This window comes from Meriones unguiculatus, chromosome 12, assembly GCF_030254825.1.
Source record: "Meriones unguiculatus strain TT.TT164.6M chromosome 12, Bangor_MerUng_6.1, whole genome shotgun sequence".
In the NCBI taxonomy this organism is placed as follows: domain Eukaryota; kingdom Metazoa; phylum Chordata; class Mammalia; order Rodentia; family Muridae; genus Meriones; species Meriones unguiculatus.
In genome coordinates this window covers 21,260,562-21,274,472 of record NC_083360.1, presented here as the reverse complement: position 1 = coordinate 21,274,472, position 13,911 = coordinate 21,260,562, and the positions used below count along the sequence as shown (strand labels likewise).

The 13,911-nt window shown below is 40.8% G+C and overlaps 1 protein-coding gene across 4 annotated transcripts in view; it reads left to right on the top strand.

Moving 5' to 3' along the window:
- Positions 1-13,911, top strand: part of C1qtnf7 (C1q and TNF related 7) — a 100,314-nt gene that overhangs the window by 29,048 nt on the left and 57,355 nt on the right. Inside the window, exon 1 of one of the 4 annotated variants that reach the window (XM_060365377.1) lies at positions 2,231-2,270. The exons of the other annotated variants lie outside the window; for them this stretch is intronic. The gene's annotated coding sequence lies outside the window, so the exon portion shown is untranslated. Of the gene's footprint in view, positions 1-2,230; positions 2,271-13,911 lie in introns of those variants that run through there. 4 annotated transcript variants of the gene reach the window in all.

The following is a 13,911-nucleotide window of genomic DNA, read 5'->3' as shown; positions in this document are numbered from 1 at the left end:
CTGGAAGCGCTTGAGACCAGATTTTTAAGGAAGTCTTGGTTTTATCGTTGACAGAAAAACAAATTATTAATAAAGAAATATGTTGAGACTTGAGACCTTGTTCTTTTAAATCGTCATTTATGAAGCAAACCAGGAAATGCTTTTTGGTCACAAACTATGCTTTGAAGCTAAGCCTGTCTTTGGAATTTTTCAATCACAATCTTAACATTAGAGAGAAAACAATTTACAGTCTTTAAAAGAAGAGCTCTCAATGGAGATAACAGCCTTCCAAATTATAGTCTTCAGAATAATATGGTGCCAGTGAAATGGCTCGGCAGGTAAAGACACTTGCCAGCAAGCATCAGGAATGGGGTTTAAATCTTCCAAAATCCACATGGCAGAAGGATAAAACTAACTGAATCAAGTTATAATTGACTCTGTGCACATACTCCATGATACATGCATATTCCATATACACACACACATACACACACACACGCATTTAAGATAATAATAATGTGAATGGAATTGCCTTATTCAATTTGACTCCAAATCCTAATGCCCCCTCAGGACATAGTGTTCAATAACTTTCATTATTTTTGTTCCTTACCCAGTACCACCATGCCACCTGTTCACTTGCTGTAGTTCTAATGTTTAATTGGGCAGGCTGAGCTTAGTCAGCTCTCGCAGCTCACTGAGGCACATGCCTGTCCAGATGATGTGGGCTGACTTTTAGACCCCAAACTTTTTTTTAACTCTAATTAGAAACAGATCAAATGTAACCCACACTGACAAAAGCGCTCTTCGGTGGCACCTAGGACGGGCTTGATCCCACTACCCGCTTTCTTCTTTGTTTCCACCCTTTGATATACTTAAGATTTCATAAAGGTGAACTAAATCTTATCCGAGTACAAAAGTGACAATGAATTTAAATGATTCCAGAAAACTCTGAGAACCATGCTAGCACATTCCAGTGCTTGCCATGATTCCCCTCTTGAGCCTGTCGGTTGCAACAGAAAAGATTTACGTAGTTCTTGAGGGAGGAGTCTATTTATCCTTGACAAACCAACCACACCATGAATGTGGGGCCAAGATCACCTTCTGAAACACATGATCATAAGTTGTTGTATTGCATTGATGAAAATAATGTGAGAAAATTAATATGTTAGCATGGTGGTTTCTTCTCTGCAGACTTGGATACTTTGAAAAGGAAATGTGTCCCAATTAGAAAGGGACAAAGTATGACTTGTGGAGAGAGACTCAGGGAAAAATGAGAAGGGAAAACAAGTCTTCATGAAGATTTTGTGAGTCTCTGCATACAAGTTGAGCTGATTCAGATTTAGTGGGGCATGGGAGGAACATAAATAAAACAAAACAGGAAAACATGCAGGAAATGCTGATGTCCCTCTTTAGAGAAACCAGAAGCACTTGGGGCTTTAGATGCTACTTGTTAGTTTTTAACATTCTTTGTGTTGTTGTGATATGAGAAGGTGACTTTTGTGTGTCTGTTTTGTATAGCTAGTTTTTGTCAGGTCAATGGCTCTTTTTAAATTTGCTTAAGATAGAAAAAATACCTAAAACCAAGTCATTTATAAGAGAAATAAGTTCATTTTGATTCAAAATTCTACAGAAAAGAATAAGACGGCCACTTCTTGCTGGAAATTCAGCCTGCCTTGTAATGCACAGAAGCCACAGGGACAAGTGGGCTGATGTAGGAGGAGCCAGACTAAAGGAGGAATCTGCTATGGTCCACCAAGAAATGAATTGTCCCTTCTTAAAGACTTTTTCTCAGCCTTATCAGAACAGGTATAGAATTTCAGCATGAGCTGTGGGAAAGATAAGCTATCTTCGAACCTCCACATATGACTTCAGGAATGAAGATACTAAAGCCCATCAAATTCTAAATTCTGCCATGGTCATTTACATATAATTAAATGATGCCCAGACCCTCCCCCCCCAAAAAAAGGACTTGGAGATGAAAAAAACTGCAGATGATAAACATTTTATTTGAGAAAATGAATAAACACAATTGGATATAAGTAACAAAAATAACAAAAGGCTTGAACTGCGAGATATACCTAGAAATCGTTGATCCCATCCATTAGCATATAATCAGAAAAAGAAATAAGTATCATACTTAGGAAGGGATTTAAGAGAAGAAATCAAAGCCTTAAAAAAATATATCAAAAGAACAGAGAACCTATGCATGCATTTCATTCTATTGAACAGCACAACAAGAAAGTGAATCTATTCCAAACTCAAGAAGATCCACAACGCTGTTTATCCTTAAGGTTGTATCCTTTTTTTGGTTTTGCAGTTAACAAGTGATGTCATCATTCAGAAAGTTAGCTTAATTTATTTGTTAGTATTTAATGTCTTTGTTTCTCTAGCTTCCGAGGGGTGGGTAACTGGCTCTAAATAAAATATTCTATTGAAGGGGTTGTGGAACAGCAACTGGAGAAAGATGGTGTTGCTCTGCTGTAAATCCAGAGACACCGAGTAGCTGGGCACCATACTAACTAATCCATGTGCTAAAAATGAATCCTACACTGAAGCTGACAGATTTGCTGCTTTGGCAGCTACCATGAAAAATAAATATCCTCTACGTCTCTTCTGTTCCCACATCCAATAAAGCCTCTCATTGGCCTGGGACTGTGGATTCTGCTTCGAGGTTCCAGGTTGCCAGTTCCTGGAGAAATAAGGAAGGAACAGGAAGAAGAGGGAGAGGAGGAAGGAAAAAAATGAAGAAGGAGAGTAGAAAAAGAGGAGGAGATAGAGGAACAGAAGGGAAAGGAGAAGAAATGGAGAGAGGAGGAAGAAAGAGGAAGGGAGGGAGGGAGAGAGGGAAGAAGATAAGGAGAGAGGGAAGAAAGGAGGAAGAGAACCAAGCAGAAATGACAATGAGCTGAAAGTATATTCCAATCACTGATATTTAAGATCCTAAGAGTTTACGATCTAGGCTTTGAAGAGAGATCAAAAGAAAATTAATCAAATTTTTTAGATTACAAATTAAAGAATCATATAATAACTCAATTTCTAAGAATGATTCCTTAATCTAATAATCTGGTTATCTTCATCCAAAAGAATTTGTAATAAAAATATTTTAAGGGATATTTTCAGTTTATAAAACAATTCAATATGTGCTCCCTCATTGGTTACCTAGACACTAAAAATCAAATATTAATAAAAAAACATTTCATATGTATGCTACTTTCACTGACACAATCTGTTTTCCCTGGAGCTCCCCAAATAAAATGATGTTTCTTAGCTCTCCAAGCCCAGCATTCTGCAATCTGCTTCTTTGCATATGCAGTCACTTGGACAGAAAATGTCTTTCTCTGCTAAAAATTTCTTCTTTCATGCTCCTACACCTTTTGACACCTTGTTCCATCAAAGTCCTGCCTCCTCTCTTTTTAAAGACAAACCAATGGCAATGATGAGCAGGTAGCCTCCTCCTGCAGAACCTGGACTGCTCTTCTGGAAGTTCAGAAGAGGAGGACAAAGGTCTGGTCTCTGGCTGCCTCTCTTCACTCTAAGGAATATATCCTTGGGTAGCCAAGCTAGAAACTCTGTGCCAAGTAGGATAAGAAAAATACATCAAGGGCTATGCAGGGAACTTAATAAAGGACCTATCACACTGTTCTGACAGGAATATTTTTGTTTGTTGTGCTGCTACAGTGAAACCTGTAGTGCCTTTCTACCCTTTATCTTCTCTGTTAGCTAGCCCTTATTCAATGCCTCCTTTCCTTATAGACCTTCATGTGTCAGTATAATGGATGGAGATAGCTTTGTTAAGAGCATACCTCTGCCTTCAGGGGACTTACAGTCAGTAAGGCAGATGGGTCCTGTGCAATTTATCTTGGAAGCACATAAGTACTTTTACAATTACAATCATGATGAAGCACATTTACAAAGTTTTATGAAGGGGGATACTTTTATGAGGGAGAAATATTGGCTACTATAGGACAATATGAAAAACAAGAATGGAGGTAATCAGAGAGAACATCCCAAAGAAGGAGCGTAAGATCAGAGTTTGAGATGACTGTGGGAAAGAAAGCAGGGAGATGGCATTCTGGTCAGTGTCCAGAGCTGTCACCTTCAGCTTCGTGGGACCCTGCAGGAATCCCCAGTGCTGCCCTCCAAGTCTCTTTTCTTCTCCTGATTTATGAGTGAACGTCTCCTCTCGTATCAACTGAACTAGGAATTAATGAGGTAAAGCAGAGAGTCCGAACTAAAAATGTATACGAGCAAGAAGAATAAATGAGGGCAGGGCCCACAAAGAAGGCACGTGTCAATAACCACTAAACACTTACTATCTTTTGTGACCCACTACCAACATCTCAAAGTTGTTTTAAGGATCCAATGAGAAGGACACGAGTCAATGTCCTCAAAATTAGCTTTGCTCTCCCTCTCTCCAGCCTCCTGCACAGACTGAGTTAAATAGCGTGAACATTCACACGTCAGGTCAAGCTCACTCAGACAAGGTTTTAATTAGAAAACTGCTCTTGCGAAAGAGAAGATGTGAGTCTTAACCAAAATGACATTTTTTAAATGAGTTTATGAAAGGGCAGTGGAAGTCAGTGGCATAATTAAACATGAGTTAGGTCTGGGCCATGTACATTGTCAAGGGGAAAGCAGGTCTCTCTTTATTTGGCATCTCTGCCTATTGTAAAGATAAAGAGAAATGAAGAGACAATTTGTACTCTATCAAAGAAAACCCAAAGTGGCAGGCATGGTGAGATCATTCCAAAGAGCTGCATGGCAGAGAGCATGTAAAACGCACTCCTTAGAAGAACAGGCAGGACAGGACTGGCATTAGCTCTGTGAACCAAAGCCATGCAGGAAGTGGGAAACACAAGTGCTCCCAGGTTGCTAACAAGATTTTCTCTGTATTTCGTACTGCAGAGATTACTGTCTTCATTCAGTAGTCAAGCTGTGGGAAAGTGCCCCAGACTAGGGAATTTACAAACAGTTTATTCCTCACAGACCTGGACAACGGTAGGCCCAACGTCAAAGTGAAAGGCAGTTCAACATCTGGTAAGAACCCAGCCTTTGATTTTGAGATATCTGCATCCCCGAGAGGGGTCAAATATTGTGTCGTCATACAGAAAATAAAAAGAGTAAAAAAGGACCTTCCAGGTCTTTCCATAAGCTCACTAATCTGATCAGTGGACTGCATCCCCATGATTTATTCACACCCTCCAGGTCGTCACCACAGCAAAATGAGGAACCATGTCTCTAATGAGGAAACTGGTTTGGAATATTTAAGTGACTCTTGGGTCTCCCCTTTGCTAGTGAGTATTCTAGGCAGTGCCTCATCTTGAATTTTCTCTTCCCACATCCAATAGTCTCTCTGAGTAAATGTCTAGACAGGCTATGCCACTTTGTCTGGCATGGCATGTTTTCTCTACACCTTGTCCCATTCTGTGACCAAAACTCAACGTTTTTCTCTTAAAAGTATCTCAGTGCCTTGTTCCAATAACACAAAAGGAATATGAGAAAGCAAAGGAGGACAGAGATGTGAGAATGGGGCCATGCTGATGAAATTCCATCCCATGGTGCAATTGCTTGATGAAGCACTTTCTCGAGTATCACCACACTATATACCCAAGCAAAGGCCATTATTATTACCATCTTTCAAAACCATAACTCACAGAAATAAAGAACCTTGTCCAGTCATATGTTTCCTAAAGGCCAAAACCCAGTATCAAAACCCTGTATCTGCTTCCACCTCCCATTATGGATATAGTACTAAAGAGTAGGAGAGGCTGGGAGTAGCCCTTGACCTCCTTCAAACTATGTGATCCTTGTGGGGTTTTACAAACCCTGGCCTTCACATCTTTCCATAGCCAACTAGAGGAGATGACAATGATGGCAGCCACAAATATTCTCTCTAGCAGCAATTAAGAAAGAATAGCAGCCGGTCTCAGAAGATCTGTCCGAGAGCCTTGAATTCTCACATATGAAACATGAGACATTCAACTTGAACTTTAGATATTATCGAGACTCAGCATTCTTTCCCAAACGTGGTTTAGGGAGCAAGCCAGCAGATAGAGGATATTTATTTTTCATTTTTGCCTGTTTGCTTGTGAAGTTCCTTTAAATAGTCAGGTACTCTGCAGAGACTCAGACATCACTGGAAGCTCTAACCTTGCAGACTCCCTCTATCTGCCTCCATGCTTTGAACCCTGAGAGCATGTTTTAAAAGAAGTCAGGACAACATGTCTCACTCTAAAGTTGAAGGGGGAAAAGTGAGTGCTTCTTGTGGCCAAAGGAAAGGGGCTTTGAGGTAAAGCCCACATATGTGCAGAGTTCCAAGCACCCAGCTGTTGGAAGTTCTCGCAAACGCTGTAAGTAAACAGCCCTCTCCTCCATCCGTGCACACATCTTCAGGCTAGTTTCACCCTGGAGAAGACTCTTGGCTTCTGTTGTCTTACACTCTCTATGTGCTTCTTTGATGCTTGGGGGGTGTTTACTGACTTGGGCTTAGTCAAGAAAATATTTCTGTGGACACTTGTGCCAAACTGAAGAGGGAAAGTGAAAGTCAGTTGCTTGCCTGGGTTAGTTTTGAAAAGCTCTTGCCTCTAGCCACAGATCAGTACTCAAGGGGAGCATGACTCAGAAACTTTGGGGGAAAACAAAAGCAGCCCTCGGACCTCTTCCTGAAGGACAGGATGGTCTGTGAGGTTGCTCCTCCTGAACCCAGGGTGAAGATGTTTCTTTTGATTTGCTCTAACATTTTAATGAAGGAGAAAACAAACAAACAAACAAACAAAAATCTGAGCCAACACTGCTCCCTGTAGAGTTCTTTGTAAAGGGACAGATCTTGTGCTTGATTTGTATTCTGTTAAGAATGCTGATTTATTCACTATCCATTTTATGCTTAAACAAATGTGCCACTTCATGTGGCTATGGGGGATAACACAGGACAAGGGCGTAAGCATCTGTATTAAAAAGGATGGATTCTTCTTAACAGCAGTTCCAGGAATAGAATGTATGCTTGCATGAATGCCATGTGATATCAACATGAATTTCTTTTCACCGGTACTTTAAAATTGGACTGTGGTTGGTGACTTTGGAATTGTAGAGAGAGCATAAAAATCATCAAGGAAATCATTTTATTTTCTACAAATTTCTGCCATATGATTGTGCAGCTTCCTGAAGAATCCAGTGTCCTTTTTTTACGTTTCGAGGTTGGCTATATGGGATTTGTCCCAAGATCTCACCGCCTGCCTGCCTCGCCATCAGATTGTATCTCCCAATGTGTTTTCATTTAAATTTGTGAGGTCCCACACCCTGCTTAAAGTGTGCCCAGACTCCCTGGAATGTTCGCTGATTAACAAGGACAAGCACTACTAATGCTAGCTGATAAAATCTCTCTTCCTTTTGGGTTCCTCAATCTTTCCTAATGCATCCGATGATGATGATGACGACAGTGGTCTCATTCTTAGCAAAGACTATATAAGTTAATAAGATTCTAGAAGTTATCAAGAATTCCTAGCAGTCCAGTTTATGTTCAGCCCTCTAGTGAGCACACCCCTTGACTTTAAGGTCCAGCCTCTTGCCTTCACCTAAATAGATGTCATCTACCTACTGCACGGACAGAAGGACACAACAAAGGTTGACCTTGCGTGTGGTCAATAACACAGCACAAGCTAGCTTTTATTTTACAAGTGGCAGCTAATGATGCTGGATGCTTACTCTTTGACATGTGTGCTGCGCTGCATCATAAGACAGGGGGAGACAAATTTAGAACATGAAAGAGGATAATTTAAGGGAAAATATTACCTAGTACTTAGAGTGGTTTGGGTCCATTAGCTGGCCACCTGCTCTGAGGATAAGGTATATCAAGGAATACAGGATATGAAGCTGAAGGGCCGAGGACATAAAACAAACTGGCTTCTGTATATGTGTGTTTGCATACTGCCCTGCACCTCAGTTTCCTTGCTATAATATGTCAGCAGCATTCAAGTAAAGGTTGGAGTTCATACTACAGGTGTTTTTTTTTTTTTTTTTTCCCATTTGTATATGAGAAGACTAATGCTAATAAGATGGTGATCCAGGGTCACACAGGCGGCTCATCAAGGGGTTTAGAAAGAAAATGATCTGCTTTCATTCTTGCTAAAATTCTACACTGCCATCTCTTCCTTTGGTTGCATTCCTTCACATGACTTCTCCTAATACAGTGATCCCCAATCTTTCCTAATGCTGTGACCCTTTAATAAGTTTCTCATGCTGTGGTGACCTCAGCCATAAAACTATCTGGTTGCTACTTAAAAACTGTAATTTTACTAGTTATGAATCATAATATAAATATCTGATATTCAGGATATCTGATATGCAACATCCAAATGGGTCACAACCCACAGATTGAGAACCACTGCCTTAGTAGTGAGAAAACACTATTGACTTTGATTTCATGCAAACAAACTGAAGCTTAAGAGAATGAAGAAACTTACCCAACAACACCCAGCTCCAGGCTCCATGTTAACAGAGATAAAGTTCAAACAGGGTCTCTAATTCCACATCCTGTGTGTTTTCATGACCCTACATCTTTCCCGCTATTGCCAGGCTGTTCAGAGGCAGCTCTGTGCCCGCCCTAAAAGGAAAGAGCAAGTCTCCCACAGCTGCTCCCAGTCTCTATCAACTAGCTTCTAACCATTCCTGGCATAGCGCTTCATTTACAAGCACAGGTGCCTGCGATTCTCTGCTAGCAAATCATCCAGAAAATTCATTTTCACATCAGAGTTCACCAGTCATTGTGTTCAGCCAGCTCTATAGCCTGGCTGGGGGAAAGGGAAAGTTGTGTATCCAGCCTGACCTTTACCTGAAGAAAGCAGAGTTCTGTTGAGAACAAGAGGTTGACCATTCTGTCCCCACACAAATTTGTGTTACATTCTGTGGTCGGAGTCAGTGGCCAGTCAGGATCATGTAATAGTAAGTAAGTAAGAAAGATTCTAAGAGTAAGTCTTGTTTATGTCCAGTGAGCGCCTTCTCTTTTGGGCTGTGTCACCTTCTCTTTTGGGCTGTGTCACCTTCTAAGCTGTGTGACCTTCTGAACTTTTTGTCACCTGTTCCTTTTACTGCATCAGGCTTCAGTGAATAGCAGAGATTTTTTTTTCATCTAGCCCTTTTTATCATTATCATTATTATTATTATTATTATTATTATTATTATTATTATTACGTAGCAGTGCAATTTTGAAAAGAAATCAGTTAAGAGGCTAGAGAGATGGTTCAGTGGTTCAGAGCATTGGTTGCTCTTCCCTAGAACCCTGGTTCGATTCCTACCTCCCACATGGCAACTCACAACTGTCTGTAACTCCAGTTCCAGGGACTCTGATGCTCTCTTCTGGATTCTGCAGGCACAGTGTGCTCATACTGCAAAGACATCCTGGCAAAATACCCATACACATAAAATAAAATAAATATTTTTTTAAAAAAATCAGTTAATAGATTTTATCAACAAATGAGAAGACATTTATAATATCTATATTGTGAGATATTTCTTTTTAAAGCTTTTATCTATTTACTGTGTTGAGGAAAATGTATTTGAGTTGATGTCTCTGCTGACTAGTGTAGGGCTAGCATATGAAAACCAAAACAGAGCAAGGCCAAACATATGTGTGTAAGCTGGGAATGTCATACCTGAAAAGGGGGTCATGGAGGCAGAGGGGAACAGGAACCATGGAACATGTCAAGCCTTGAAAGGAAATAATTCTCTCTTCATCACTTTTCAACTTCAAGACTCAAAAAGCATACCACTTAGCTCTTAAGTCTGTGTAACAGACATAATTAGCTTAGCTCTGTGTTCCACATGATATGTGTCTAAAGACCTCCTTGGTGCTTCAGCCCTGGTGCTACTTGATCCATAAGCATTTTCTGAACACCCAACATGTGCCAGTCATTACTCTAGACCAGTGGTTCTCAGCCTTCCTGATGCTGTGACCCTTGAATACGGTACTTCAGGTTGTGGTGATCCCCAACCATAAAATTATTTTCATTGGTACTAAGTAACTGCAATTTTTTACCATTATGAATTTTAATGAAAATATTTGTGGTTTATGGTGGTCTTAGGCAACCCCTTGTAAAAGAGTTGTCTGAACCCAAAGGAGCCGTGACCCACAGGTTGAGAACAACTGTTCTAGATAGAGCAGTAATCAAGAACCAAAGTACCTGCTCTTGTGGACTCCGAGCTATAGAGCTATAGAGGAAACCACAACCAAGAGAACTACAGATCCAGATGTCCTCTCATGGACTAAAAGAAGAAAAAAATAAGTTAATGGACAAAAGGAGGAGCGGGTGACAGGAAAGGGACACTTCTTGGCTAAGGTGCTTGAGGACACATCGCTGATGAAGATTTATCATAGACCTGGGTCATACAGAAACACACAGCTAACTCCAGGCTTAAGCAGAAGCCACTGAAACCCTTTTAAATCATTTATTATCATGTGCATGGTCATGTGTGTATAGGTACACACATGTGCATGCCTGAAGGGCAAAGACTATCTCAGGGTGCCACAGCCTCCATCCACTTTTTTTTTTTTTTTAGACAAGGTCTCTCATTAGCCTAGAACTTACCGAGCATGCTATGCTGGCTAGCCAATGAGCCCCAAGACTGTGCCCATCTCTGCCTCTCTAGTGCTGGCCTTCAAGTGTGCACCTCCATGCTAGGTAATTTCACGTAGGTTCTGGAGACTGAACTTGGGTCATACCTCTTCCCAGGTACTTTACTAACTGAACTATCTCTCCACCCTGAGGGAAACACATTTTAGACCTGATCTATCTATCACCCAGGAACTGCAGGGCTGTGATAAATCCACAAGATTTTCTTTAGCCCTGGAGCCCTGTTCTGGAGTTTACTTTTTCTTTGTTAGTATCATGCTGGAAGTATATGAAAAGAACAACAACAACAAAAAAGCCCCTAAACCAATCTCTGCCACAGTAGTCATTTGCTTCCTTATTCTACTTTCTGGGATTTTTAAAATCATGTTCTCCATCATCAGAGCTACATCAGGAGGTCCTAAATGAATATTAAATACTCATCTCTCTTTCAAAAGCTTTAGTCACCACAGTTTCTAGGGATTAAGTCATTCGAGAAGACAGAGCCAGGACATGGCAGACTTGGAATGGGGTGAATTGGGCGGCTCCATAGTGACTTCCTGTGGGGCTTCAAGTCTGAAATGGTACATATGTGAATGGAGCCAATGCGCAGCATTGGAGGCAGTGAGCCAAGCCAATCTACCGGCCAAGAGTCATGCGTACAGCTTTTAAAAACAACTGGTCTGGGACATTTCCTCGCAGATCTGAGACAGCACCTACCCAAAAAGAAGGTCCCTGTGCAGAGACACCCCAGGGAGTCTCTGTCTTTCAATTACTCAAACGATTGCAGCGAGAATCCTTAGCTGTAAGGATCCAGACAATTTTCCCACTGCCACATTTTGCCTTTGTTTCCAGACTATGAATCTGAGTTATGAATGCACAGCCCACGTGGGAACAGATGCACGGGTCGGTTTTTCAAGGGTTAGCTTCATGTTCTAATTTGGCTTATACGTTACAGCAACTACAAGCTTCCCAAATTGTGAAACGTATTTCAAATTTTTGTTTTCAAAACAGGTTTCCAAGCTAAGATTTAGGGGCAGAAAAGTCTGAGGAAAGAGGTTGAGATTGGGAAGTTGTAGTCCATTAGCCCACGGTGCAGGAGACTGTACGGACAGGACAATTTGGCAACTTCGGTGTGAAATGGATGGCAAGCTGCTGTAGGGTAATAAAGGACTTGGCACTGCCATGAAGCACAATTTTAACAAACATCCCCAGCCGTGAATGTACCCTGTGTGTTAGCTCTTCCCTATGACCTTGGGGGATGGGAGGCAGTGATTGTACTACGAAGCTTATGTGAATGGAGTCATGAGAAAGTTTACCAGCTCGTGAGCTAGTAAGCAACGGAGCTCCAGCTTGGCCTCCGACTTCCACTCTTTACGTCCCACTGACTTCTCTCTCTGCCTTAGACAAATAGAGGGTGCTTTTATTTTTTCACATGAATTACACATCTATTTATACAAAACAAGAATTAACTGCAAGGTTTTCAGTATTGATATGGTCTCCTGAGGGGAGAGGCGGAGGGAGTCTTTCTTGGAGGTCTATTAAAACCACATTGGCTATCATTATATGGATGCTATGGCTTCAGTGTGGTCCTTCCCCAAGATAAAAACATAGACAAAAATGATCCCTCCAGATCCTTTCTCACTCTCCAAAGGTCACATCTGTATTCATCCATGCAAAGCAAAATGGTGGGTCATGTGGAGTCTAATGCCCACTCACTCACTCACTCACTCACTCACACTCCCTCTATCCCAGACTGTCTGGAAGGATGATGGTCTCTTGGACCGTGAGTCTGGGAGCTGCCTTCCCACAATCGGGAAGAGTCACACACACTCTGCCCAGTCTGTGCCCAACAAAATAAGCATCATTCCCTAAGAATCTCTTGTTTAATTTCTGATATTTTGGAGACACAAATTTAGACAAAAAAAAAAAAACCCAAAAAAACAAAAAAACCAAACAAATTGACATGGACATAATGCGATGTTGGGAAAATGGAATTCTCTTAAAATTCTATTACGGGGGATCGGCTAGCTTTGTACTTCCTGTGAGTACCATAAACCCATTTCCTTTAGCAACTACAGAGTTTATCACATCAGCATCACATAACAAGAAGCTCAAATGTAGGTGGTCCAAGGGTGGTGCAGCTGCTCAGAATGCCATCAGGAAACCAACCCCCTAGCACGTTCTTGTTCCATCAGTGTCAGCATGTGGCTTTCATTCTCACGATAGCAATTGTTACATTTGTTGTACCACCAGTGTCGAGATCATTTTCCATTCAGGAGAGTAGAAGTAAGTCATTTCTTTGTCCAATTTTGCCTTTCAATTTAGAATAGAAAATCCTCTTTTGAAACATGAATGTGTAAATTGTCTACCCAACAATGTATGGAATATGGCTACCTCCAGCTACACAATAATTTTTTGCCTGCGTGTTTTGCATTAGAGTCTTTGCTATGGGGAGAAAGCAAGTGAAATATGCTTTGAAATGGGTTTAGAATAAGTATTTATTAAAACATGTTATAAAAGCTGGCACAGTGGTACATGTTTGTAATCCTAGCACTTTGGAAGGCAGAACCAGGTGAACTCTTGTGAGTTGGAGGCCAGCCTAGTTTACAGAGTGAGAGTTCAGGACAGCCAAGACTACACAGAGAAACCTTGTCTCAAAAAAGAAAGAAAAAAAATGTAATAAATTTCTACTTTCAAAATTAGTAAATTTGGAATTTGACACAAAAATGAGACATTATGTCAATATTTATTTTCTGTGCCTATTTTAACATTTAGCAATTCTCCCAAACCTGAAAATAGTGTTAGGATAAGCAATAAAGTTAGATAGGGTCAGAATTTTACCTGAAATAGATGAAATTGGAAAATCTTGGGTGTCAGGTCAAGGTCCTAGCTCACTAGGTGTGGGGTGCTTCTGGACCTCAATTTCTTATATTTAAAGTGAAAGGTTTGAGTGTGTAGCTCATCTGGTAGAGTGCTTGTCCAGAATAGAGAGGCCCCGGATTCCATCCCCCTAGTTGCACAATCCAGGAGTGGTGGTACACACTGTAATTCCAGTAATTCAGAGCATCTTAAGGTCAAGATCTTTCTTAGCTACAAAGGAGCTAAGGTCAGCTTAGACTATATGAGACCCTGTCTAAAAACAATAAAGTAAAGTAAAAATTAAAAATTAAAAAGATAACCATTGCAGAGAATTAAGCAAGCTCTATAATTGTTATAAAACATGTGAAGCACATAGTAGGCATTCAGGAAATAGGAACTTTCTTCCCCCTTGCTTTCCATCTTTTATTCTGCAAGTCTGTAAGCCTTCGGGAAGCCCAACCCACAGCTA